Source organism: Maniola jurtina, chromosome 2, assembly GCF_905333055.1.
Source record: "Maniola jurtina chromosome 2, ilManJurt1.1, whole genome shotgun sequence".
NCBI classification, from domain to species: domain Eukaryota; kingdom Metazoa; phylum Arthropoda; class Insecta; order Lepidoptera; family Nymphalidae; genus Maniola; species Maniola jurtina.
In genome coordinates, this window is record NC_060030.1 from 2,755,226 (window position 1) to 2,781,838 (window position 26,613).

At 37.9% G+C, this 26,613-nt stretch overlaps 1 protein-coding gene and 1 long non-coding RNA gene across 3 annotated transcripts in view; one reads left to right on the plus strand and one right to left on the minus strand.

The window, feature by feature from the left end:
* Window positions 1-372, minus strand: part of LOC123870853 (kinesin-like protein KIF21A) — a 68,558-nt gene extending 68,186 nt beyond the window's left edge. For both annotated transcript variants that reach the window (XM_045914325.1, XM_045914335.1), the window contains exon 1: window positions 67-372. The gene's annotated coding sequence lies outside the window, so the exon portion shown is untranslated. The remainder of the gene's footprint in view (window positions 1-66) is intronic.
* A 7,528-nt stretch (window positions 373-7,900) lies between these two features.
* Window positions 7,901-9,283, plus strand: LOC123871034. The gene is made up of 3 exons (XR_006797196.1): window positions 7,901-8,224; window positions 8,342-8,461; window positions 9,118-9,283. It is a non-coding gene; the product is annotated as an uncharacterized LOC123871034 (long non-coding RNA).
* Window positions 9,284-26,613: the final 17,330 nt, after the last annotated feature.

Here is a 26,613-nt window from a genome sequence, read left to right on the forward strand (position 1 = left end):
ACTATTATTGACCAGTATAGCATGGAGTTCACAGACCGCTCATAATAATAATTAATAATCACTTACAAAACACTGTGGAATCTTCACTTTTCTCCTGTACTTAAATAGTTCATATTATTATTTTTTTGAACAGCAACAAAACGATACGCTAAACTAACACAGGCTGAGATTTCCGTCCATCTTTCACTATTAAATTAAAAATGTTAGCTTACAGAATATTATTATAGATAACAAATATTATTATTTATTGTAATTGGCTTATTTTGTACAATTTATTTATTTAGCACTTTGTTTAACATGATCGTTTTATTATCAATTATTAATTCTAATACAAAAACACCACAACCGCTCATTACCGTACGAAATTGACACTGACAAACGGATAACGGCGATGCATTTTGTCATTTTGTAAAGCAATTTGTCAATATGACATTGATTTTTAAATGACGTAGACAATAGATAAAAGTAGAAAAAAAATTGATAATCAAAAACATTTTACAAAATAGAGTTCAAATTAAATATCATAAACAAAATACCATTGTTTCAAATCATATGTTTAACATTATTAACATTCTTTATCCATTTTATAACAATAAAAACATGCTGCATAAGTTGATGTGCTGCCATCTAGGGAAGATTCATTAAATCATAACCGTACGTAGTTTTCAACATTTGCGTTAGATAGCGCTGATATAGTTTTGATGGAACTAAAAAGCTTTCAGAGCTTTTCGATTCTGCCGAAATAAAAGCACTGAAACGCTTACTTATACGCATAATGGATTAATCCCAATCACCATGAGGTCATAGAGCCATGTTGAGGCTGTGGACAGAACCTTACAGGATCTCAGATCTCCGCGCTCTGCTGCCGTCATGTGTAGTACTTTTGTATTGGTTGGCTGAGAGCACAGTGGCCGAGAATCATCTCCGTTGTTATCTTACGCGTGCATACTGAAGATAATATTATCATTTCACGATAAAATAAAAAAATTGCACCCGTGCGAAGCCGGGGCAGGTCGCTAGTAGGTAATAAAGTAGGTAAAAAGATACAACATGGTTGAAGGCAAGAAGTACAATAGATAGTGCCGACTTAGGTAGGTACTTTGCTATCTACTTACGAGTTAGAAAACATCAGCAAAGACAAGTAAACTTGAATGGAGGCAACGCTTAAGTAGAATTTACTTTGCGGTAACTTCTGAGGTGCAGCGCTTTATGAATAGGTATAGTTACTTAGGCCTCGATTCCACAGCCAACGGTTTTTCAGAGTTCTGTATAGCGCGGTCACTGTAATTTTTGTAAAATGATTTATAAGGTTGACCTCGTTCACGAAAAAATTAATTTACTAAATATAGTTGGTGCAGTCCGACATTAACCTAGCAGTATTCTACACCTACATAAAAGTGGTAGGTATCTTGTACGACCGTACGGAACCCTTCGTATGCGAGTCCAACTCGCACTTGACTGGTTTTTTATTAAGTATATTTCCAATTTTATATTTTTTTATTTTATAACTTTTATCTTGTCGTACCTACACTATGAAAGAGTTTCCAGCAAACCGAATAATAGAACGTTCTCTATGGGACCGGCGCCTTATGGTAGGTACGGATCACGTCAGTTTGTCTGTTTGTTCGGGCGTCAGCGTGTGCCGGTCCATTATGCTCTTAATAGAGATTGCACGGCTCGGAACGTTTAAGAAGCCGCTTTATTTCCTGGTAGGATGTGGAAACCGTGTTTGTTCCCGGGTTTTGTGGTAAGCTCGTGTTAATTAGCTTTTGGGGCTCTTATAAAACTGGAAGCCTGGTTACGATGTTTATGTGACTAAGATTATAATTTAACCTCTTGCGCATAGATTAAATCTATTGTAAAATAGTCTGGTGAGAGGCTTCGGCCGTGACTAGTTACCACCCTGCGGGCAAAGCCGTGTCGCCAAGCTATATAGCATTCCGGTGTAGTGCCACAGAGGAAAACGGTAGTGCTGTGTAGAAACTAAAGGAGTATAGATTTAATAAAAACTGCCATACCCCTTTCAGGTTAGCCCGCTTCTATCTTAGACTGCATCATCACTTACCACCAGGTCAGAATGCAATCAAGAGCTAACTTGTATCTGAATAAAAAAATACCTTTATTTATTTTTACAGGCTTTTATAGCGCAATTTTTTATTATAGAATCACAAAATTGGTAATACAGGGGCAGGATTTCGAGCTAATGTGTCATCGAGTCATCGTACTCCATGCGCGTAGGTAGGTAATAGTCGCACGCTAGTCGCTTGAGCTATACGTGAGAGCCAGAGCACACACGATACTTTAGCATCGATGATCGGCGATTGGATTTATTGGCTAGTATTCGAAAGCTCGAAGCAACAATTGCAAGTAATTTGATTATTCATTATTCCCGCTCTTCGCTCACATGGAAATGCGCGAAAGCCCGTGAACTATCCGTGAACGGTGGAAAATACTCATCGACACGGTTGTTCGTATCGTTCATGGGAATTCATCGATCAACCCATTTCCACCCCACTACTGAGTACGGGTCTCCTTTCAAAATGAGAAGGGTTTAGGCCATAGTCCGCCACGCTGGCCCAATGCGGATTGGCAGACTTCACACTCCTTTGAGAACACGGAGAACTCTCAGGTATGCAGGTTTCCTCACGATGTTTTCCTTCACCATTAAAGCAAGTGATGTTTAATTGCTTAAAACGCACATAACAGAAAAGTTAGTGGTGCGTGCCCGGGATCGAACCCCCGACCTCCGATTAGGAGGCGGACGTTCTAACCACTAGGCTATCACAGCTTAATCATCATCAATTACGAGCGGGCTAGTACCCGGTCTGCACTTGCACGCAAATGGTGGGTATTGGCACAGAATACCTAGCGAATAGTAGCAGGTATTAGTCTGCTTTTCACATCGTCTGCTCATGACACAATAGTGTGGATGCTTTCCCATTCGGACTAAAAACAAGAAAATAGCTGCGATCCGTTTCGATACAAAAATTGCGACTGAATTTTAGAATTTCACATGGTGGTAAGTGTCTAAGTCACAACGAAAGCCTTTCGCTGAAACTGGCTGGCGGATGTGACGCTCGCCGATCGCCAGTCGCCGATACTAAGAGTATCGTGTGTGCTGCCGGTTCTAGTCTCGAGTAGGCAGTGTATAGGTATGTAAAGAAGCTAATAAGGCCATGTCGGAGTATGAAACGGTGCTCAGTTGGCAAACGTAAATACTAAGAGTATAGGCATAATAAATTTTCACGTGTTAGGTATCCAAGTGAAAGCCAACTGCTGAAACTGGAATTTGAAAGTTTAAGACTTAAAGACTTAAGTTTAAGACTTAAAGACTTAAGTGCACACGTCACTTGAAGTCTCTTATCTTCTAGCATCAATAATATAATCGCTGTCGGACGCGGTTTTGATACATTTGAGCTCAGCAGATCACGAAGTAGCACCAATGTAATCGCAGAATCGTCTATCGCCGATACTAAAAGTTAGTATCGTGTGTGCGGCGTTCAGCCTCGAGTAGGCAGTGTATAGGTTTGTAAGGAGCTAATAGGGTCATGTCGGAGTATGAGTCGGAGCTCGGTCGGCAATCGTAAAATAATAGGAGGCGTATTGTTTCCCGCGAGGGCGTTCGCCTCAGACCCGACATGCGTTGGCGCACGCCGTGTGACCAACTTGCCACCGGAGTCACTTACCCAACGCGCGTTACATAAATAATAATAATATTGATTTTATTGATAACTATAGTGCGCGACAGGCCGAGATGGCAATCGGGATATGAGGTAGGGGGAAGCCCCGTACACCCGTACGTCACCCGCGCCATCCCGCACCGGGTTAGCGCGGGGGCTGTGCGAGGTGTCATCCCCACTCCAATTGCCATCTCGACTTGACGCGTACTTCGTAAGAACTCTAATTTTCCGGGATAAGAAGTAGCCCAATGTTCAGGTCTTTAACAATGATTTTAAGCTTATTTTGTGGTTTAACAACATAATAATGTACCTAGGTAGATATTAACTCCTACCACGACTCTAATCTAATCAAATCTCAATTTAGTCTGTTTTATCCTACATATGGGCAAAGGCTTCCCTCCAATGATTTAAAATTATCGAAATTTCGATCCAGTAATAGAGGCGTGGTCACGGCGAGATGGGACTGGAGGTGCTCCGAGAGATGAAGTTGTCGCGTTTGGTACGCGCGCTAGGCCCTTAAAGAAATAAAAGAAAATATAACACACATAATTCATGTCTCTGTTACGAGTCTGTGATTAGAAGGTAATATTGTATGAGATTATTAAATTGTGAAATCGACTTGAAACCATTTCAGAAATGATTTATAATTGAATAATGTGAATTTCTCATTGTACTTTCGCGGTTCCCAAGAACGTATTGTTAGAGTAGGTACATACGAGACATTGTTGTAAAAACATTAATTTAGATGTAAAGCATGTAACCTTAAGGAAGATTCATACCTGCGAGCTGAGCTGCTTATGAGTTGCTCAGTTTTATACATGGATAAAATTGAAGTTGCCGCTCGGTTATTAAACACGGAACGAACCGTTCAAATTAGCCACTAAACGCGGCTCATGAGTCGCTCAGCTCGCTGTTGTGGCTTCCCCTTTAGATTTTAGAATGATTTATCTAACTACTCGTACCTAAACCTTAATAAACTACTAAACTAACTAAAATAACTTCGTAATTTAGGTTTAGGGATGATGCCAGGTCACAGCAGGGAAATGTAAAATAATTGCAAAGTATGCATTTTTTTAGACTACCGCTTAGCTGCAATCAGACCTGGTAAGTGATGATGCAGCCTAAAATGGAGCGAGCCTGCCAAGAAGATGTCGCGATTCGCTTTTGACTCAAAGATACCCATATAAAAAGTGGAGAGGAAAACTGATGCTGGAAGGGACTTAGAGAGTCTACGCCTGAATCCTGACTATCCAACATGATGTACTTAGGCCAATAAAATTAACTATCCATAATGAGCGATAATAAAGAGCGATAATAGAAGAAGATTATAACAAATGTAAATTAAAAATTATTTCACCCCCGACAAGTGAAGATTACTAGAAAAGAGCTGATAACTTTCAAACGGCTGAACCGATTTTCTTGGATTATAGCTAAAAACACTCTCGATCAAGCCACCTTTCAAACAAAAAAACTAAATTAAAATCGGATCATTAGTTTAGGAGCTACGATGCCACAGACATATACACAGATCACACGTCAAACTTATAACATCCCCCTTTTTGGGTTGGGGGTTAAAAATATACCTACGTAAATATGAAAACAGCACCTTGGAAAGATGTATGCGCTTTATTTCCTGGATTTCGTAGCGATGCGATGCACGTCGTAGATTTCCAACGACACAACATCGTATCGCGATGCGCCACCTGCCACGATGCGACGTCGTATCGTGTTGGTATTTTGACCCTAAGTGTATCTTTTACAACGCGTGCAATAATACCATAACTAGATACTTACTTATTATAAGCAGATAAAAGGCATTTTCGTGTAGGTAGCTAACAGCTATTTAATACGAAGCGTGTGTGTGAATGAACATACAACCTATCTTTAAACTTCATTGAGCAGCATTAAAGCTAAATTTATTTTATTATTTTGAGGTAACTTGGAAATCATGAATGAATTTTATGAGGCTTTGAGATAACGAGAATAATTTTGTTTAACAACTCCGACGATTTCCAGTGCGATTTTAACATAAATGTACTACCTACATACGCAGATAAGAGCGAATTAAAGCCTAGTGCAGCAAAAGCGTAGAGCTTTTCTAGTACTAATTCAAGTTTTGAGTATTACCCATTTTATAGCAGTACTAGCTTACATCCGCGACTTCGTCCGCGTAAATTATGCAAAGAAACCCCTATTTTACCTCGTTAGGGATTTAATTTTCAAAAATCCTTTCTTAGCGGATGCCTACGTCATAATAGCAATCTGCATGCCAAATTTCAGTCCGACCCGTCCAGTAGTTTGAGCTATGCGTTAATAGATCAGTCAGTCACTTTCTCGTGCTTTCTCGTTTTTCATATATTTAGATTTTTTATGTATCTTTCACTAAATGACTGGTTCACACTCGACTGCGATAGCAACTGGTGATAAGATGTAATGCTGCCAGAGCCGTCGCCAGCGGTAGCCAAGGCAGAAACCTGCCCTGGCGTATATACGTAGATAAGAGAGGAGTCCTTCTCTCTTATCTGCGTATGTATTATATTCTAGTCTTGGGTCTTGAATAAAGCCATTTTACAACAGTATTTTCTATCTTCTATTATTAAATGACCAGTTAACCCTCGTCGATGATCTCATTTAGTGATAAGACGAGATATTTTTTATCAATTACAAGTCAGCCCTTGTAACTGTGGAGGTAATTGTGGATATATAAAATTACTATCTCTGATCTTTATGTATCTAATTACAAGTCCTACCTAGGTAAACTAAAGAAATACATATTTGTAAATGTTTTTATAGGTCCGGGGTGCGCGGCGTGCGGAGAAGGGGTGCGTTGACCTCGCGCCAGGTTTACGAGTGCATTTGCACAGTGACACCCCCCGCCGCCCCGCACCCGCGCACCGCACCGCCCGGACGTGCGTGCACGCAGCGAGCTCCTCGAAGTCGCAAAAACCAACCAATTATGATTGATACCACTTGACTCTGCGCCAAACAAAGTCGGTAGGGACCTGCGCCAAAAAGTTGAAAAGCTGCCGACAGAAATGCTCGCAAACCTGATTATTATCGGGAAAGAACTTCCAAACCAGTGCAGTGGTTGATTTATTTTATCAACGGCCAGAGTCGTGGAAAATTGTATATAGGTATGTGTATGGACATGTCTAATGTTTAAGTTTTTAATAACAGATTTACGGCGCAGTTAAAGTCAACTTGAAATTACCAATTAGGACTTAGAAGCTTTTAAAGCTCTAGTTTTAAGTAGCATATAATATGTATCTACTACTACTTATCTATTATAGGTTTTCTGCGGGTTAGATGATAAATACTAATTGATACACAATCTTTACACAATACATAAAATTCTCGTACAAATCTACTAAGTTTTATAATATTATGTAGAATATCAAAACTTTCGCAAAAATTTCCACGACGATAATTTGAAATAGTGCGAAATAGTTAGGTAAATAGGTAGATAGCAGATTTCATTACCTTCAATCACAATATTATCAAAACCTTTGTTAGTAACTAATAAGTATTGTATTTAAAACATCGATGATTTAAAAACTTTTATTTACTACAGTTATTACCTTTGTATATATTTCTTTTCTATCGGAAAGAGAAAGAGGAACCGAAAGCTCGCACAGCGCTTTTAGCCCTTCTACGCCATTTTTTGTGTACCTACTTATGTTTTTACCTACTAATAGTTACAGTATTTGAATGCAGTTTGTTCTACATGGAGACTGGAGGTTATTTATGTAACACAATGGAGAGTGTTATATTTCACCCTCTACCGTTTAGATTATGCCAATTTTCAACGAGTTATTGCAATATGCAATTATTTTAGATCGGCATTCACATCCGGTCCAGCGGTAACTTCCGTTCGCTTGCCTGTTACTGATTCAGCTTTAAAGGCCCCAGTACACAATGGCCCATGCGGGCCCACTACAGGCCATCGCCATTGTGTACAGGGGGTAATGGTATATGATGGCGGACAATTGTCAATCGTGGCGCGCAATCGGGGAGTTGTCGGTTTTTTGGGCACACTTCAAAGGAATCGTGGCGTAGCGTGGCCTGTGGTGTTTACACAATCGGCCATTGTTTAGTTCGTCACCGGCCGCTGACCGGGATAGCAGGCCCGTGACACCTTTAGTTCTTTCTTAGCCGCAAAGCGCTAGTATCGCAACAAGCTGCAGCCATATTCTTTTTTCTAGTCGATGGCTATATACATAGACTCTGTGGCATACTATTCTCTCGTTAGAGAGTAGTATGTACCTTGCTCTGTGGTATATATACTGGGAAGCCATATTGTTTATTGTTGTTGTCTCCAAAGGTTAATAAATTATGGGAATTGTGGTGATCCCAATTAATTCCTCTAAATATAGGACTCAGTGCTTTGCCGAAGGCTCAATTGTTGAACAGACACGTATGCCAGAAGCACTTCGATAGACATCAGTTCGACAGTATGGGGTGGTATGGGAACCCGACGTACGCATGGTTATCTCTACTTGTTTACTGAAAAGGAAAATACTTCACGGAATTCCTGAGCTCATTAGGTAAGTTGATTTCATGTTAAAGATGTATTAAGCACTAGGTATTCCCTAACATAGTTTTTACTTTGTGCTTTCATACCATATTTCATGTGAATAAATTGTGTAAAATTCTTTTTTCAGCTGAACATGATTTCAGTGATCACAATTTTATTATGCTTTACAACCAACTTCAGATCAACAGAATTCAACATTCAGAAGATTCAACAGTATCCACTCAAAGTACAATAATAATAATTAGTGGTGAGTTAGTACAAAATTATCTGTCCTCTGTCTAGTAACTATTTTATTTATTCTTTGCTAACATTGCCTTATATGCAATACAAATATTGATGTGATGGTCTCCACGGAACCACTACTTTAACACTGTACTGATGTCCATACAGTAGATTTTATCCATACTTCCATACTAATATTATAAATGCGAAAGTGTGTCTGTCTGTCTGTCTGCTACCTTTTCAGAGCCCAACAGTTTAACCTATATTGACGAAATTTGGTACAGAGTTAGCCTATATTCTGGGGATCAACATAGGCTACGTTTTATCCCAGAAAATCAAAGAGTTCCCACGGGATTCCATAAAACCCATCATCCTCTTAGCCGATTTGTATGAGATTTGGTACTGAGGTAGCTTGCATCTAGTAATTGACATAGGCAACTTTTTATCCCTAAAAATCAAACACTTCCCACTGGATCTTTAAAAATCCTCCTAGTCCTCTAGTTTTAGTTTAGTTTATAGCTGTATTTTTTAATCAATCGGTTATATTATTATTAGACCAATTTTAATATGTAGGTACCAACTATCAGTCGTCTCATTAAGAATCCATGTAGTTTTTCATACATAATTTCTTGTTTATATAATTTAATTTTTCATTAATAAAATAATATTATTCCTTTACAGCCAATTTGACAACCAAGTGCAGGTATTTTATTAAAAGAATAAAAGAAATGTTTATCAAAGAAAACAAGAAGCAAAGGCTATTTTCAGAAGGATCCTCAAAGATGACTTTTGGTAAATATATAAAGTGTATAGATTAAGAAGCAAGAAATATAAAACTGAATTTGATAAGTTGTTTTATTTTACACCTAAATATATGCAAAAAAAATAAAATTATAAAGGTACCCCGTTTCAACGTTGTCATGGGACATCACTATGCTATCGATATCGACATCGACACAAGGTCGGATTGTGTCCCAACACTTTTTGCGACACTAGCGCTATGCGGCTACAACGGAACTAACCGTTAACTTTTGCACTGTCCTATCTGTCTTTAGACTGTATATAGTGATCTGTGCGGGATAGTACGCAGCCGTAATTACTTCGACGTCCATCGCAAGTGGTTTGCCAGGCAGCAATGAGCCATGCGCCATTGTGTGAACACCAAGTGATCGTGGCCTACAATTGTGCATTGCAAAGCGTGGCCCATCACAGACCATTGTGTACTGGGCGCTTTAGGGTCATGAGACCGGCCTGCCCGCGAAATTCAAATTTAATTTGGTTTTTCGCAATTTGTAAACTAATACGATAACGTAGGCTTATGGTTATTTTATTTGCGACAGTGGCAATATCATCCTCACGGGTTTATATAAAAATCTTTACTTGAAAAGGTCCAGTTTAAGAAATAAAATAAAGTATCGACTAATTTGTGAGAATAGTCGATACTTTACTTTATTGCGAAAAACCAAATTAAATTTGAATTTCGCGGGCAGGCCGGTCTCATGCCCCTTAATGCCTGTTGGATTTAACTATACGGCTGAAATTAATAAACAATCAATCTATCTGTAGCTGTATCTATCGATATTATGTTAGTTACTTACCAACGTTTTTGAGTAGCATATCGACATATTAATTACTAGCGACCCGCCCCGGCTTCGCACGGGTGGACATTTATTTTTTCTGTTTTCCGGGATAAAATATAGCCTATACGGATTCGGAAGAATCCCTCTAAGTAATAGTAAAAGAAATTTTAAAATCGGTCCAGTAGTTTTTGAGCCTATTCAATACAAACATACAAAAATACAAAGGTTTCCTCTTTATAATATTAGTATAGATATAGATTATAGATTTATGTAAGTACCTATTTATTATTCGCGGTCATTAGCTACGTTGTTATTTTTGTCAAATAAATTGTACTTTTAAGTTCGCGACGAGTCGAGATGGCAATCTGGATATGAGACGAGGGGACGGTCTGCTGTTACGATTGCCGATAATTGTTTGAATAATAGTTTTTGCATGAAAATTGGTTTTTAGGCTTTCGTTAAAAAGAGAAAATGCTTGTTTCAGGATTGTTAAAAATTCCAGCTCCGTGGAATTTCCAGGAATTCCACCGAACGAAGCAGGGGCGATACAGCAAGTATAAGTATACCTATAAAACTAATACACGTATTTTTTTTGCAAATGAAAATAATTAACTTATTAAGTCCCTACTAACTCTTGTCTGTGAATGGCTATAAAAAGTAGAATTTCATATAATGGATGCCAACCATTTACCGATGTATTTATCTAGGCAGTTATCCAGATGAGTAAAATTCCTAGAGCCGCTAATAATTACAAGGGAGTATTAAGCAATTATATGGGTAGCTTCGTTAGCATCAAATGAATGTGGAACTCGTTTATTTATTATGAACACATTATTGCACGCGGGAGAAAAAATACGAAAGGTGCGGCGTCTATGTTTGCACCTTTATGTAGTTATGTAGCCATTTTTAATTATTATTTTTCTCAGAGCAAACGCTAGACCGCATTAACGCATTACCTGCCACTGACACTTATATGTGTTATATATGTATATGTGCCTGTACACAGGCTGCACATTGCGGTATAAAGCGTCAAAATGTTATTTCAGTCATTTCGTTCTTTTGCTGCATGTCGCACAGAGCAGCGCTGCACTGCGCGTTGCGGCGCGTCGCGGTTTATAGAGAATTACTAGGGGATGCCCGCGGCTTCGCCCGCGTGGATTTCGATTTTTTTAGATCCCATGGGAACTCTTTGATTTTCCGGGATAAAAAGTAGCCTATGTCCTTCACCGGATGTATTCCAAGTCTGTTCCAAATTTCATTAAAATCGATTCAGCGGTTGGGCCGTGAAAACGTAGCAGACAGACAGACAGACACACTTTCGCATTTATAATATTAGTATGGATATTTTGACGCCAGCGACGCACCGCGCAGCGCCGCTGTACCTAATGCGGTCCGGCCCTAAGAATGACCACATAAATAATACTTTCTGTGTTCTTTAATTTAAATCAAATGAATGAACCTATCCAGGATTAAGGCCTAAACATGGCCTTAACCCTTTTTATTCTGATAGGAGCAGTGGCGTAGCTAGGTGGACAGAGGCCTCGCTGCATATAGGAAAAATCGGGCCTACCACCCCAACTTTCCACGTAGCCTAAACTTCTTACCTACTTATTAGCCTAACTTATATTTTAATTTAATTTTTATTACTTAGGTATATTTTAAATTGTGAACTTTTAGTATCAAATGTAATCAACAAACTTATTGTATTAAATTAATAGGTTAATAAATAAATGAATCACCTTTATTTAGGAGCCCGCTGTTCCTCTCTTTTCAAAGCTTAAGAAGGAGAGGGCCCTTTGAGCTTTAGGGCCCCCCGGTGCACTGCACCACAGCTGGCCCTTTGATAGCTACGCCACTAAGTATACATGTAAAACTTAATGTTTTTCATTTACAAATATTGTAATTTGTGTTAAAAATTACTTTACAATAATATCTATCAAGACGCATAGTCAATACCGATAAAAAACTAAACTGCTGTACAATATCCACTCAACAATATTCCCAAAACTAATAGGTACATACTTAACCCGACCACACGCGGATCCCGGTCAGCAGAGGTTACTGTAGTAGCTGCCAGTGTAAAAGATCAAGCAACTCGCCTAAGAGTTGAGATTACAGCCTGCGCAGACGAGGAACGTCCGTGGAAGACAAAATGTCACTAAGGACTGCATCGTGTAAGGTACTTGGACTAATTTTATTATTAATAAAGGCGAAAGTTTCTGTGTATGTGTGTAGTTTTTGCGTGAACTCTTTCATGCAAAAACTACTCAATGAATTTGGCTGAAATTTAAAAGAGATATAGATTATATCCTGGATTAACACATAGGCTACTTTTTATCCCAAAAAGTCTATGAGTTCTTACGGGGGTTTACAAAATCTATATCGGTGTGTAAAATCTGCCAATCCGAACTTGACCAGCATGTTGGACTAGGGTTTAAACTCTTCTCATCCTGAAAGAAGGCGCGTGCTCAGTAGAGGTTAGGCGATGGGTTAATGATGATGATGAACTAAGGTAAATAGTGTTTTTATGCTTCTATGGTCTGCGCGTCACTACTTGGTAGCGCATAGAGATGATTGACCAAGCTAAATCAATTTTCTGCATAACTTTAATTAATTTAGCCAATCACAATAATTGAGACTAAAGTAATGATAGATACAGCTTTTGCCCAATCGATTAGCTGATTTCGAAGCAAAATTTGCAACAACATAATATTTTTTTGACTCAACGGTGTTGTACTTTTGCTCAAGAAAGATGTTTTATATAACTTCTTCTCTTCAAAGACTTTCGTTGCTTTTCGACTTTCGATGCGAAATTGCAACAACATAATAAATATTTCTAAGGCTGAGATCTGTAGAGCGTACTTTGACTTTGCTCAGACTTTACTCTGAGTTAAAACGAGACAGATTCATGTTAAAGTCATACATCTGTCTCGTTTTAACTGAATCTTAAGTCAGAGCAAATTCAAAGTGCGCTCTATAGATCTCAGCCTCAGACTCAATGATCTTGTACTTTGGCAAAGCAAGATGTTTCATATAGCTTCTTACACTCGTGGGTAGCCTTGCTTTTTGACTTTTGGAAAAAAAGGTAAAGAACGGCTTCTAGTCGTCGGCGGCGCGGGCGCTCGTTGTTTGCAGGCCACTGGCCAGTGTAAACACAGTCGGCCCGCATTGTCACAACTCACAGACCTTACACCAACTCGAATGAGCACTGTGGTAAGTATCGTTAATATACCTAAGTTGGTAAGTACAGTCTACAGGTAAAGTAAATCTTTGAATACAACGGATTTTTGAAAATTTAACCTTTAAGGGGGTAAAATGGGGGTTTAAAATTTGTGTAGTACACGCAGACGAAGTCGCGGGCAAAAGCTAGTCTAAATATATAAAAGGAAAAGCTGACCGACTAATCTATCAACGCACAGCTCAAACTGCTGGATGCATCAGGCTGGTTGGCATGTTAGGACGTAGACGTCCGCTAGAAAAGATTTTTGAAAATTCAACTTCTAATACCTACATACAACTCATAAAAGAAGGGTGTTGTCTATAAGCGGATGAAGTCGTAGGCATATAAGCTACTTTATAGATAAAAGCGACATGATGGAAGCCGATACCCTGGATCAGAGGTTTATTAATAGCTACAAAGCCAAGTATAAATAGCTCCGGCTACGTTCATACACAAATAGCTACTAGACTTCAAAGGGTCTTGTGTTTGTGGTTACGCTTGGATTGTTACTGAAATATGATATTAACAGGAGCATAATATTGTGTACCTCCTTACAAATTCCCGCACTACTCACTCATAATGATAAGTATAATGATAAAACCACATGAGTAGGTATAAAACTGTGCTTCTTATCTATAAATAAATAAAAAATAAAAAGATTCCGAATTGAGAAATGTCAGCTAGTAAGTAAATCATAATGATAACCCCCGACCCAAAAAGAAGGGTGTTATAAGTTTGACGTGTGTATCTGTCTGTGGCATCGTAGCTCCTAAACTAATGAACCGATTTTAATTTAGTTTTTTTTTTGTTTGAAAGGTGGCTTGATCGAGAGTGTTCTTAGCTATAATCCAAGAAAATCGGTTCAGCCGTTTGAAAATTATCAGCTCTATTCTAGTTACTGTAACCTTCACTTGTCGAGGGTGTTATAAATTTTTAATTTACACTTATTGCTACACTAGATGTGATACCTATTTGTACAATGCAGTTAGAGGTACGTGAGATAATAAATGTCTTCGTAAAAACGTGGAGTATATTTTTAAGCGTTCTCTTGTTATAAAAGTCCTAGGTAACTAAGTTGGAATAACGTTATTACTGTGGAAGCAAGTGCACACGTTTCTGTAAAAATATTAAAATATACCGCGTGACGCGACAGATACGAGTTACAATGAGCTGCGGGAGAACAGATGAGCGTAAACTAACTAGAATAAGCTCCAAGTCACGAGCGACAAATGACTAAATTAATATTAAGAGGGCTCTCTCCGTCACTCGCTTCATACAATCGTAGTTCCAATTTCATTTGAATATTAAGCAACCAAAGTCCATGAAATTTTGCAGACATATTCTAGAAACTAATATCTAATATTATAAATACGAAAGTTGTCTGTCTGTCTGTCTGCTACCTTTACACAGCCCAACAGTTTAACCGATTCTGACCAAATTTGGCACAGGGTTAGCTTATACTTAGGACATAGCCTACTTTTATCCCGGAAAATCAAAGAGTTCCCACGGGATTCTTAAAAACCCATCCGCTTAACCGATTTGTCTGAAATTTGGTACCGAGGTAGCTTGCGTCTCTATAATTGCCATAGGCATTTTATCCCGGAAAATCAAATAGTTCCCACGGAATCTTTATAAACCTAAATCCACGCGGACGAAGTCGCGGGCATCCCCTAGTTAAAAATAGACAATAGTTCTATTCTCAGTAGTCTCAGTAGTCTCGGTCTACTGAAAAGTAACGTTGTGTCACAGCGCCAGAAGTAATACTTTGGTATTTTGATACTATTGGTATAATGATTTGTCATTATTCCGCCTCCGCGTTGCGCTCGAGACTTGACGAGTAGCGCCAGCATGCATTATTATTCTTCTTCCCGGCCGTCTGCTGGTAAAATTGAATATTCCCTGTGTTAATATTGTAACAAGTGTGAAACACTCGCGAGACGCTTACAAGCCTTTGAAATTATTTGATTTTGGGCACCAGCTCATTAAATACCATTAAATATATCACTTGTTGTAGCGGTGAAGCAAAACATCGTGAGGAAACCTGCATGCCTGAGAGTCTTCCATTAAGTTCTCAAAGGTGTGCGAAGTCTGCCAATCTGCACTTGGTCAGCGAGGTAGAGTACTTATACAAACCTTTTTCATTCTGAGAGGAGACCCGTGCTCCGTAGTGAGCTGGCGATGGGTTGAATACATTATCCAAGTGGAAATTATTTCCGTTGTTATTTTATGTGTACCTGCGTACCTAGTTCTTTTCTTTTTCCCTTCTGGGGTTTATTCGCTAACTCGGTGATCATTGCTGAATGAAATTAACCAAGCTCATATTATATTTTTTTTGAATGATGAAGCTTTGCTATAAGATATTGTTTTTATATTGCTCAGTCAAGTGGCAATGTAGAAACTTCCAATGCCAAACGAGCTTGACGGCTTTCATTCAGTAATGATCAGTGAATTAGCGAATAAGCCTGCTGGGCAGGTTTTCACCCCCAAGTGCAGTACCATCCACCGTCGTCGTCTCTTGAGCCATCCAAGCTCATGCCAGAAGGCTAGCAAGCAGCCCAGATTTCCGAACCCAGGATTTTTAATCTACTCTCTCTCCGGTTTTCCAAAATTTCACTCGAGTGAAGTCGGGGCTAATTTGAAAGTTTGGATTTATAGAGGTCTGTAATTTACTCCTTCACGCCACAAAGGCAGAACCGATTTAGCTAGAATTTTAAGAGTTTCCGCGAGATTTAAAAAACCTTTATCTACGCGGGTTTCGACATCCATCATCTTTAATACTCTATTCGCAATTAGCCTAGCTTGGCTTAGGTACCAACCAATCACAAACGAACATTTGTTTTCCAAAAACATGCGAAATTCAATTCGAAAACATAGGTTCGTTTGTGATTGGTTGGTAACTCAAAACGCCCACTGACTTTTTGTCTTTGTCATTTGTATGGATTAGGAAAGTAATACAGAGCCCTATATAAACTTCTCTCCTCTCTCGTAGGTATGTTTATATTTTTAGTATTGCCTTATTAAATGCACTTAAACATTTTATCGCCAAATGTCTAGAATGTATGGAATCTATAAATAGAAACGGACTTTCTCTAACGGAGTCAGGCATAAACACGTTAGCCCTACAAGAATTTCTCTACCAATAAGTAAATTCACTTCAAAACTTATTTCAACATTGCGGTTCTTCTCGATATAATATAAGTAAGTAGACGCAAGAGTAATTTTTGAAAAGCGGTTTAGGGCGGAAATTTTCAAAAATCCTGCAACATGTTCTTTTTCACTTTTGACTGAAAACGCAAATATGTATCAATTTTCATGAATATAACTTTAAAAATGATAGATTTTCATGCCATTTTTAATCCCTTTAGATTTGGGATTTCAAAAAAATGTCTTCGTTACGAAAGGAACCTACTGTTAATATTTCAAGATTCTAACCCGAGCGGTTTCGGCTTTGCATTGATAGAGCAGATAAGTTAGTCAGTAGATACATGTATTTTATATGTATAGATTTAAGTATATTATTATTTGATAATTTAGATTATAATAGTTATCTAGATCTCACAATAACAATATACAATTTTTTTATACAAAATACATCACAATAACAAAATAATAAAACGTTCGTCTACGGCCCGCTTGTAGTGTTTGAAGTAAGATGTATAAAAATATAACAGATATATTTTTATTAAAACTTCAGTTCGTTTTTACTTCAAAATCCGCAATACAAAGGACAGCGGCAGATTTCCCCTGGGCGGCCGCACTGTTCGCTGTACACAAGGGTGACCATGCATCTAAATAATATAAAAGGAAAAGATGACTGACTGACTAACTGCTCTATCAACGCACTGTCTTATTTGTAATCGTCGTTGTTGTCGTTGACATTCCATCTACACGCACGAAACGTTTAGCGTCTTCATTCCTCATACGCATGGCTAAGGTTTGGAATACTCTTCCGCGATCTGTGTTTCCTACCAATTACAATCCGCGGGTATCTTTAAAACAAGAGTGAATAGGCACCTTCTAGGTAAACGCGTCCCATCTTAGACCACATCATCACTTTCCATCAGGTGTGATTGTGGTCAAGCGCTTACCTATAGTGAATAAAAAAAAATAAAAAAAATCTGCTGATGAGTGTTGATATAAGCCTCTATGATGGCTCTGCTAAATACCAATTACTTAAGTAGCGGCTCTAGATGCTGTTGATCGTCGAGCTAAGAAACTTATAAGCGAAGAATCTCCTCTGCTGGCGAAACTTCAGCATTGATAATCGCCGTAAGGTATCTGACTTATCAAAGTTAAAGTCAACGTCATTTATTCAAATTGGGTACTATTGTACACTTTCTGATCGTCAAACAATGATCTAGTCTAGTGGTGATAATTAATTACGTTAACTTAAAACTAGAGCCACTAGAGTGTATAGGATGCATTTTGGAGTCTGATTGCTGAGATCAGAGGCTCAGTTTAAAAATAAAGTAAGAAATGGGTAGGTAGCACAGATGCGACCTATTTTGTTATGGGACCATAGCAAAATTTGGAAAGTGTCCTAAAAATAAGAGCATCTGGAGTTCCTACTTTTAAATATCTTTATCTCTTTTCAAAATGAGAGCTGGACGAAGTTGTACTACTCCTACATTATGATTCTCATAAAACTATACTGTTGAATTGTGAACACAGTGTATTTTATTATTTAAGCTTTTACATTGTTGAGACATAATAAAACATATATAATAATATAAATATAAGTATGAAAGATAGGTAAGTAGTAATTTATTTATTTATTCTGTGATGTAGACTTGTTCAACTACAATGTTGTAGTGTGTGTGTATATGTGTGTGTTTGTGTTGACTTAGTGGATAGCAAATTTTTATCCCGGAAAATCAAAAAAATCCCACGGGATTAAAAAATATTTATATCCACGCGGTATGAAGTCGCGAGATCATCTAGTTATCTATATCATGGACTTCCGCTAAATAAAATTGAATAATAAGTATCATACCTATTATGATTAACTGTAATAGGCACTTAGTTCGTATTATTCTAAATAGGTATATCAAGAGAAGGTAGGTACGAGTTTATATCATACAAAGTAGCAAATAACAGGTTTGGTAGGAAAGTGTAGATGTTCGAAGTGTGCCGGTGGGCGGGACTTGAGAAATTGCATTGCTCCTGATTTTCTAATCGAAGTCGCAACTTTAATGTATTTTAATTTATGCATAATATCTATCTATTTATTATATGTAGGTAGAGGTAGGTACATCATTGGAAACCATTTGATTTTTCGAGATAAAAGTAGCCTATATCTCCAGGTTTTGAATTACATCCATGCAAAAAATAACGCCGATCTATTGCTTCCACGGACAAACCAGCAAACCAATAAACAAACAAACACATTTTCACATTTATAATAATACTAGATGATGCCCGCGACTCCGTCCGCGTGTATTTAGGTTTATTTAGAAATCCCATAGGAACTCTTTGCTTTTCCGGGATAAAAAGTTGCCGAAGTTAATTTCCGGGACGTAAGCTAGCTCTGTACCAAATGTCATATAAATCGGTTTAACGGATAAACAGATTAACGGACGGATACGATTACGGATAGATTATGAGTCCCGTGGGAACTCTTTGATTTTGAGGGATAAAAAGTAGCCTATGTCCGTCCCAGGGAAGTAAGTACTCTGTACCAAATTTAATTAAAATCGGTTCAGCGGTTGAGCCGTGAAAACATAGCAGACAGACAGACTCACTTTCGCATTTATAATATTATTAGTATGGATGATCAGTGTGGGTAGTTATTTTCCGTGAAAAATTTATCTCAATTCGTCATACATAGACAGGATATACACTGCAATACATTGTAATTGTACGTGTACAATAACAATGTGTTGCAATGTATATCCTGGCGCTTTCATAAACCTAAGCTTACGCCGCCCGCGCCGATCGAATCGCAAAAGCCTCATCATCCGAATGACAAGCAGAACCTATTCAATCCTACTCAATAACTAGGTACAAAATGCCTTCAACGCGCTCTTTGAGTGTGATTTATTTGTATCTTTGTCTTGTCTTTGGCTTTGCTGTGGCTAGTCTTCGTTGAGTCTTTTTCTTGTCTCTGTATTGTGCTGTCTTGCCTTTATTTGGTTCATCTTTGTCATAGATCTTTGTCTAGTCTTTGTCTTTACTTTGGCTAGTCCTTGTCTAGTTTTTTTCTTATCTTTGTCCTGTTTTAACTTGTCTTGTCTTTGTCTAGTCTTCGTCTATTATTATTTGTTAAGATAAATTGTTCTTGGGCTTGACTCTGTCTAGTGTTCGATTGGTTTTTGTCTAGTCTTTACCTTGTGATGTTAATTTTTGACCTTTCTTAGTCTTATTTTGGTCTTATTGTTGTCTAGTCTTCGGCTTGCCTTTGTCTTCGATCTCAGCCTAAGAACTAAAGCTAGTTTTACCATAGTAATGGCAGTCAAGTACATAATAATACGTCATAATTAGTAACCGAAACGCAAATCCGGCAAAGCCGCGCGCGAGAGGACTATTACGGCTCTAACTTTTCACAACCTGTTTCCAATTCCACTCGTTTAGTTTTATTGGCTCTCGCGGAATCAAATCAAAGCAAAACTTGATTGTGAAAGCCACCAGCACTGTAATTGTTTACTTTTATTGGTTAGGACTTGATTTTTGTCACGGCTTAACCCTTTGTTCTTAACAACATAAATTTCTATTAACAATCGAACCCTGGACCTACCACTGTTAAGACCAGCGCCCACTAATATACAAGAAATTAAGAAGAATAAATAATTACGTAATATAGAACAACTGGCGAACAAAACCGTACTACTTAGTCCTCTTTTAACTCAAACACATTTTTTTAAATCGTAGTTGTCTTGATCCAATTACGTCGATCTTTATTATTTTCAAAATGAAAACAGGTTCAAACTGGGGTAAATAGCCTGAAAATGTGCGTTTTCAAACAAAACCTGATTAGTCTCATTGGTCTAATATAATAATACTAGCGACCCGCCCCGGCTTCGCATCGGTGGACACTACCACGAAAAATCCTATCTATTTTCCGGGATAAAATATAGCCTATACAGATTCGGAAGAATCCCTCTAAGTAATGGTAAAAGAAATTTTGAAATCGGTCCAGTAGTTTTTGAGCCTATTCAATACAAACATACAAAAATACAAAGGTTTCCTCTTTATAATATTAGTATAGATTAGTCTCTAGTATTCTAAAGAGCTTAAATATGCAATCGTAGTCTCAGGTTTTTCACTGTTCTGTAAAATTTAATTTCGTGGACTAGTTGGTTTCTGTTCGCCAGCTCTTAAACTATTCTTTTATTCTATTCTTTATAGTCTCTTATTCTACGTTTCGGACATCACAGGGAGGCTAGTTCACGACAGTCTTGTAACAAAAAATTTTCAAAAGAAAAATAAAACCGACTTCAAAAACCACAAACACTAAAAAGTAAAAAATAACTTTTATTTAGCTACACGTGTAATGTACCTAGGTATGAAGTCGAGCGAGCACATTAAAACAAAATTAGAAATCCAAGAGTGAAGCTCGCCCGACTTCATACCTAGGTACATTACACGTGTAGCTAAATAAAAGTTATTTTTTACTTTTTAGTGTTTGTGGTTTTTGAAGTCGGTTTTATTTTTCTTTTGAAAATTTTTTATTTCACAATTTTTAGTGGCCCACTGTACTATAATATGCTATGCCCAGTTAAAACCCTACTGTTTACTAAGCTATTACACTGATCGCGAGCAATTTGCTCCTATCTATTGAGGAGTTCTGTTCTCCATCTCCGAAGATATTCATCAGATCTTCACCAAATTTATATGGGACCAACTGCACAGTATACTCTTTCAAACAAAAAAAAAATTTTCCAAATCGGTCCAGGGGTCTTTGAGTAATCGGGGAACATACATAAAAAATAAAAAAAAAAAAGATTCCGACGAATTGAGAACCTCCTCCTTTTTTGGAAGTCGGTTAAAAACGTCGAGGCCCCGACGTCACTGGCACACAAATGGCTACAAATCGCTAGGTAGCCTATATGAATCGCCTATTTTTCTTTTATTTCACTTCACGTAATCCATAGCCTAATATTTGACATATCGTTGACTAGAGGATGCCCGCGACTTCGTCCGCGTAAAGTTTTTAAAGATCCCTTGAGAACTGCTTGATTTTCCGGGATGAAAAGTTGCCTATGTTAATTACAGGGACGCAAGCTACCTCAGTACCAAATTTCATACAAATCGGTTAAGCGAATGGGTTTTTGGGAATCCCGTGGGAACTCTATGATTTTCCGGGATAAAAAATAGACTATGTCCGTCCCCGGGATATAAGCTAACCCTGTACCAAATTTCGTCAGAATCGGTTAAACTGTTGTCTCGTAAAAAGGTAGCATACAGACAGACAGATAGACACACTTTCGCATTTATAATATTAGTATGGAAGTATGGATTCAGGCTCAAACTGAGAATTCACTGTTGTTCACCCATCCGGGAGGTTGTCAGAATATGCTCGTGACAACTAGTATTTTACTATAATCAAGAAGTTTTAAATGCAATGTCTTTTAACACCATTAAAAGCGCTAAGTTTGCAACGCCAACAAAAGCAAAACGGCTATAAAGAACAACTTGGCGTCTTATCCGTACTTTATTCTCGTTAAAGTTTAATTGTGCCGGGCACTATCTAGAAACTAGCAAGTCTGATTGGATTATAGTGTAAAGCTGGGTCTCCACGCTCATGCATGCTCGACAAACAAGCTTCATGGAGGGTAATGCAACACAACTTGAAGAGAAGCCTACCTATTTGAAGCTGTGGTCTCCACATTTAGACTCTTGTTATAATATTTTTTTTTAATATTATCTAATGCTACTCGAACTCATGCCAAGAACTTAATATTTTTTTATTATTTATTAAAAATAGCAAGCAAACGAGCTGGCGAGTCACCTGGTGTTATGTGATTACCGCCGCCCATGAATATTTGCAGCACCAGAGGAATCCCCAACGCCAACGCGTTGCTGGTCATTCAGGAATCTAGAGCCTTCGCACGCTGTACGAAGTACTTAACTGCAATGAACACACTAGATGTAGTTACTGGATTTTTAATCTGTCCTTTAACGAAGTTTTGTCTACGGAGCACTATTATTTCAAGTTCCAAGATGCAACGGTTAGATCAGCTGGACAAAACAATCCGGAGGAAGATGTTCCTATTATTTACGGTTGAGCGCACTTCACCTGCTTCTGTGTACCTACTGTAAGTGCTTAGATATTATACCTACAAAATGTACAGTTCGCAGCAATTAGCAAATTACAATAACATTATTAGCAGTGCCCACATGACCTGATTTGTTGAGCTTCCTCAACACCGCTATAACTACTAGATGCCCGACACGCAGTGCATCGGCAATGTTTGCGGTTGCTCGCGTGGATGATCTCTACGCGATTGCATGCGCAAGCGTTCCGCGTCCATGATGCGCAGGCTAAAGAGTATTACCAACACTCTTCTCAGCGTATTGGCCAGGAAACTGGATAGTCCTCTCTGGAGGTGCTGGGGGGTGCGCACATGGCGCCAAGAGGCTCCCACTGGCTTTGTAGTCATATAATTAGTTGTTAAGCTAGAAATAAGTATCTACTAACATAGGTCAAGCGATGTTTGTCATACTAACACAATTATGGGTTTAATGCCTGAAATAAATGTTTATTTATATTTATAATAAAGTGTACTAAAATTGTGCTCACGAATAATGAATCACCATTTGGCAATCCAGTAAAGGCTGACGATACGACCCGTTCGATGCGCGATCGACCTTCGCCGTCCGTTCACCGCGACTTAAGACTATACCTAGATTTAATTTTGCTCTAACCACGTGCAGATATAGCTAAAAGCCTTTGTATACTTCTTAAGTAAAGCTGATTGCTGATTGATCTTAATACGCTGTACGCGCCACATAATTTTCTCCTTTGAATTCAAGTTGTCGATGTCATTAGATATAATGTATTTACGTCCTGGATTCATACTCTGTACAAGTAAACAAAATTGAAGAAACAAGATTGAATTGATCCTATTTTACTTTATCAGGCTTTGCTTTGCAGAAGTCCACGATACATACAGAACAACGATGCAATGAAGGTTAGTTCGCTATTAATCTGACCCAAACACTTGTGAGAGTGTGTTTTAGATATTTCGCTTGTGAGAAGAATTGAGTTTGTACGTTGCGGGGCGTATTACTTGCTTGGTTGCTTGCTTTCACTACATGTTTCGTAGAAGAAGGGCGGGCAGTGCATAATCACATACTACATGGTTAACCAAGTCTGCATTGACCTTTTTTGTTGTTCCTTGTATATAGAAGTGTCTAATATGTACCTACGTCTGGGATTTTTCAAATCAGTTAGTTTCTCCTTTTACTTATATAAAATACTCGTGGATTATAGTGTTATTCGTTGTGACGATCGATAATGTATGACATTTAGTTATTTATCGTTATGGCGCCTACGTTGCGGACATTTTCGTAAGTCGTATGTGCGACCATTTTATGTCCAACTTATGTGTCTGTATATTTCGTAAAGGTTACGTGAAGATTCCCACGATTTGGCCCGCGTTTTAAAAATAAATGACATTCTGGAGTCCTGCTGTTTAGGATTTAGATTACTGGGCGCGGAAATTATGATATTATGTAGCCTATAGTACAGTCAAAGGCAGTAAGTGGTTTAGCACCTTAATGGTAATATTCGCGTGGCATAGTTATTGCACATGCGTTAGGTGTGTGTGGCGTATTTATAGTAATTTACTATAGTTGTAAGTGCGATAGGTTTTTGATGCAATAGTTTCGCCGAATTGCTACTCGAATTCTGAAGCTGACCGTACCTATCAGATTTCAATCGTTGAGCTGCATGCGTCTCCAACACCACATCTCAAAAGCATCAATCCTTTTCCTATCAGCTTTAAGAGTCCATGCCTCAGCAGTTTTTCCATACCATTTATTAAATTACCTATATTACTGTACTTAGTAACTTATCGTTGATCAAGTCGGTGCCATAGTCGATGCACCATAAGGCAATCTGCTAAAATGTTTACTTATTGACAACATTTTATCGGAGAATGCACGCGAGCCACGAAAGCTTTCAAGAAATCATTATCTACACGTGTTCCTATACCTATACATTTTAGTGATAAGGTCGCCTTTGCACGCTAACACTAACATTTTATAAAACCACCCAAAAAAGGAGTGTAATGTTTTCAGTATTAGTTCTAATAAAAGGCACTTTACTTGTTCTGACCTCATAATAAAAGGCCAGTTTCCTTGGTGCTGATGGTTCTGTAAAATAAAAGACAGGTTGCTTGGTGCTGACGGTTCTGTAAAATAAAAGTCAGATTGCTTGGTGCTGATGGTTCTGTAAAATAAAAGACAGTTTGCTTGGTGCTGACGGTTCTGTAAATTAAAAGACAGTTTGCTTGGTTTAGATAGTTCCAGCCTCTTAATAAATAGGCAGTTTGCTTGGTTCTGATGGTTCTGATGGTTCTGACCTCTTGATAAAAGACAGTTATTTCAAAGGAGCAGACACTAATTTGATTTATTTGTTTAGTAGACTACCGGATGACAGAGACTTCCTCCGCGTAAAACTATAAATCAACATGACCTGATTTTTTCAGAGCTTCGTGTTTATGTTATGATTTATAAGTTACTAACTTACCTACTTCATTTTACTGTGATTTTTACCGATATACAAAACTAGCTGATGCCCGGGACTTCATCCACGCGGATTTAGCTTTTTAAAATCCCTTAGGAACTCTTTGATTTTCAGGGATTAGAATATTATTAGATTCTAGATTAGCCACATAACAAATCACGCCGATCCATTGCTCCGTTGCGGTGTGATTGAAGGACAAATCAACAAATCAACAAACAATTAAACACTCTCATATTTTCATTATAAACTAATATTTTGAGTATTGATACTATATACCTACTGATAAACTGAAGGATTGATACTGTATTATATAGTGATATATTGAGTGATACCTATTGTAACAAGAAACATTTGTTTAACTAAAATTAATATTAATATTAATTTTAGTTAAACAAATGTTTCTTAACTAAAATTAACTATAGCTTTGTTATTTGAAATTTTTGAGGCAAAACTGATTTTAGGTACTTACAGCTAACTTATACATAGCTTTTCATATTTAAGAACCCGCCTAAAGTAAGCCAAATAAGAGACGAGTACCTTTATTGCAAAAAGTTTATTAACGAAAATGTATTTTAAATTCAGTAAGAAATAAGATTGATCCAACTTTTGGGTTCCGTAGTCAAAGTAATGGAAGCTTTAGAACAGGAACAAAGTGCACTCATTGCGTAGGTACCCGCGTCTTGTGCAATTAATTTGCCAATACATTTGCGACGATAGCCGAGTGGTTAAGAGTTAAGTCCTTCCTTCCTATTCAGGAGGTCGGGGATCGATCCCGGGCACTCACCTTCAACTTTTCGGTGCGTTTTAAACAATTAAATATCACTTGCTTTGACGGTGAAGGAAACTTGCATGCCTGAGAGTTCTCCATTATGTTTTGTGTATGTGCAAAAGTGTGTGAAGTCTGCCAATCTGCATTCAGCCCGCGTGATGGATAATGGTCAAATCGTTCTCATTTAGAGATAAGGCCCGTGCTCAGTACTGAGCCAGTCATCATGACATTTGCATCCGAAAAGAGCACGGTACTCTGTCTAAGATGAAATTTAAATTCTTTTCAATCAGTTTATGCACAGGCTCAAGTAAATATAAATCATTTGGGGCGGACGAAAACAACAACAGATTTTGGCAAGCAGGCTTTTTATTCTTTAGCATGAATGAATAGGCACAAAACCTTTCACTTTTGCCCAAAGACGGTGGATTTTTACCTTGACCTTAGTCTTGAACTTGGCCTCTTTGTTTACTAATACGATCCTTAAAGTTGTTTTTGGTACTTCAATGTAGCGGTAGAAAGATCCAAAATCGACTTATTCGTGTATTTAAAACCTATTTTGCTAAATCATTCTTAGCTACGACTACTTACTAAGCAAAAAAATATTAGGTACCTATATTATGAGTGTTGTGCTATTCTTTTATAGAAAAAAACGTGTAAGTAACATTGAGAAATATTATTATAATGTAAGAAGCAGTTGAATATAATATTGTAGAGTACTTTTTGCATTAATTTCCTAAAGCCTCAGTCACACAACGAAAATTCCCCCGCGGCGCCGCGTCTGTCTGTCTGCACTAATCTCAAAAACTACTGTAAGGATTTTCTTTAGATTTTCACAAAACAATTAATGACAATACAATTTGCGGTTTGTGCAACTATAATTTTGGAAGTATTATAGATATAATAGCTTTTTATTTAATAC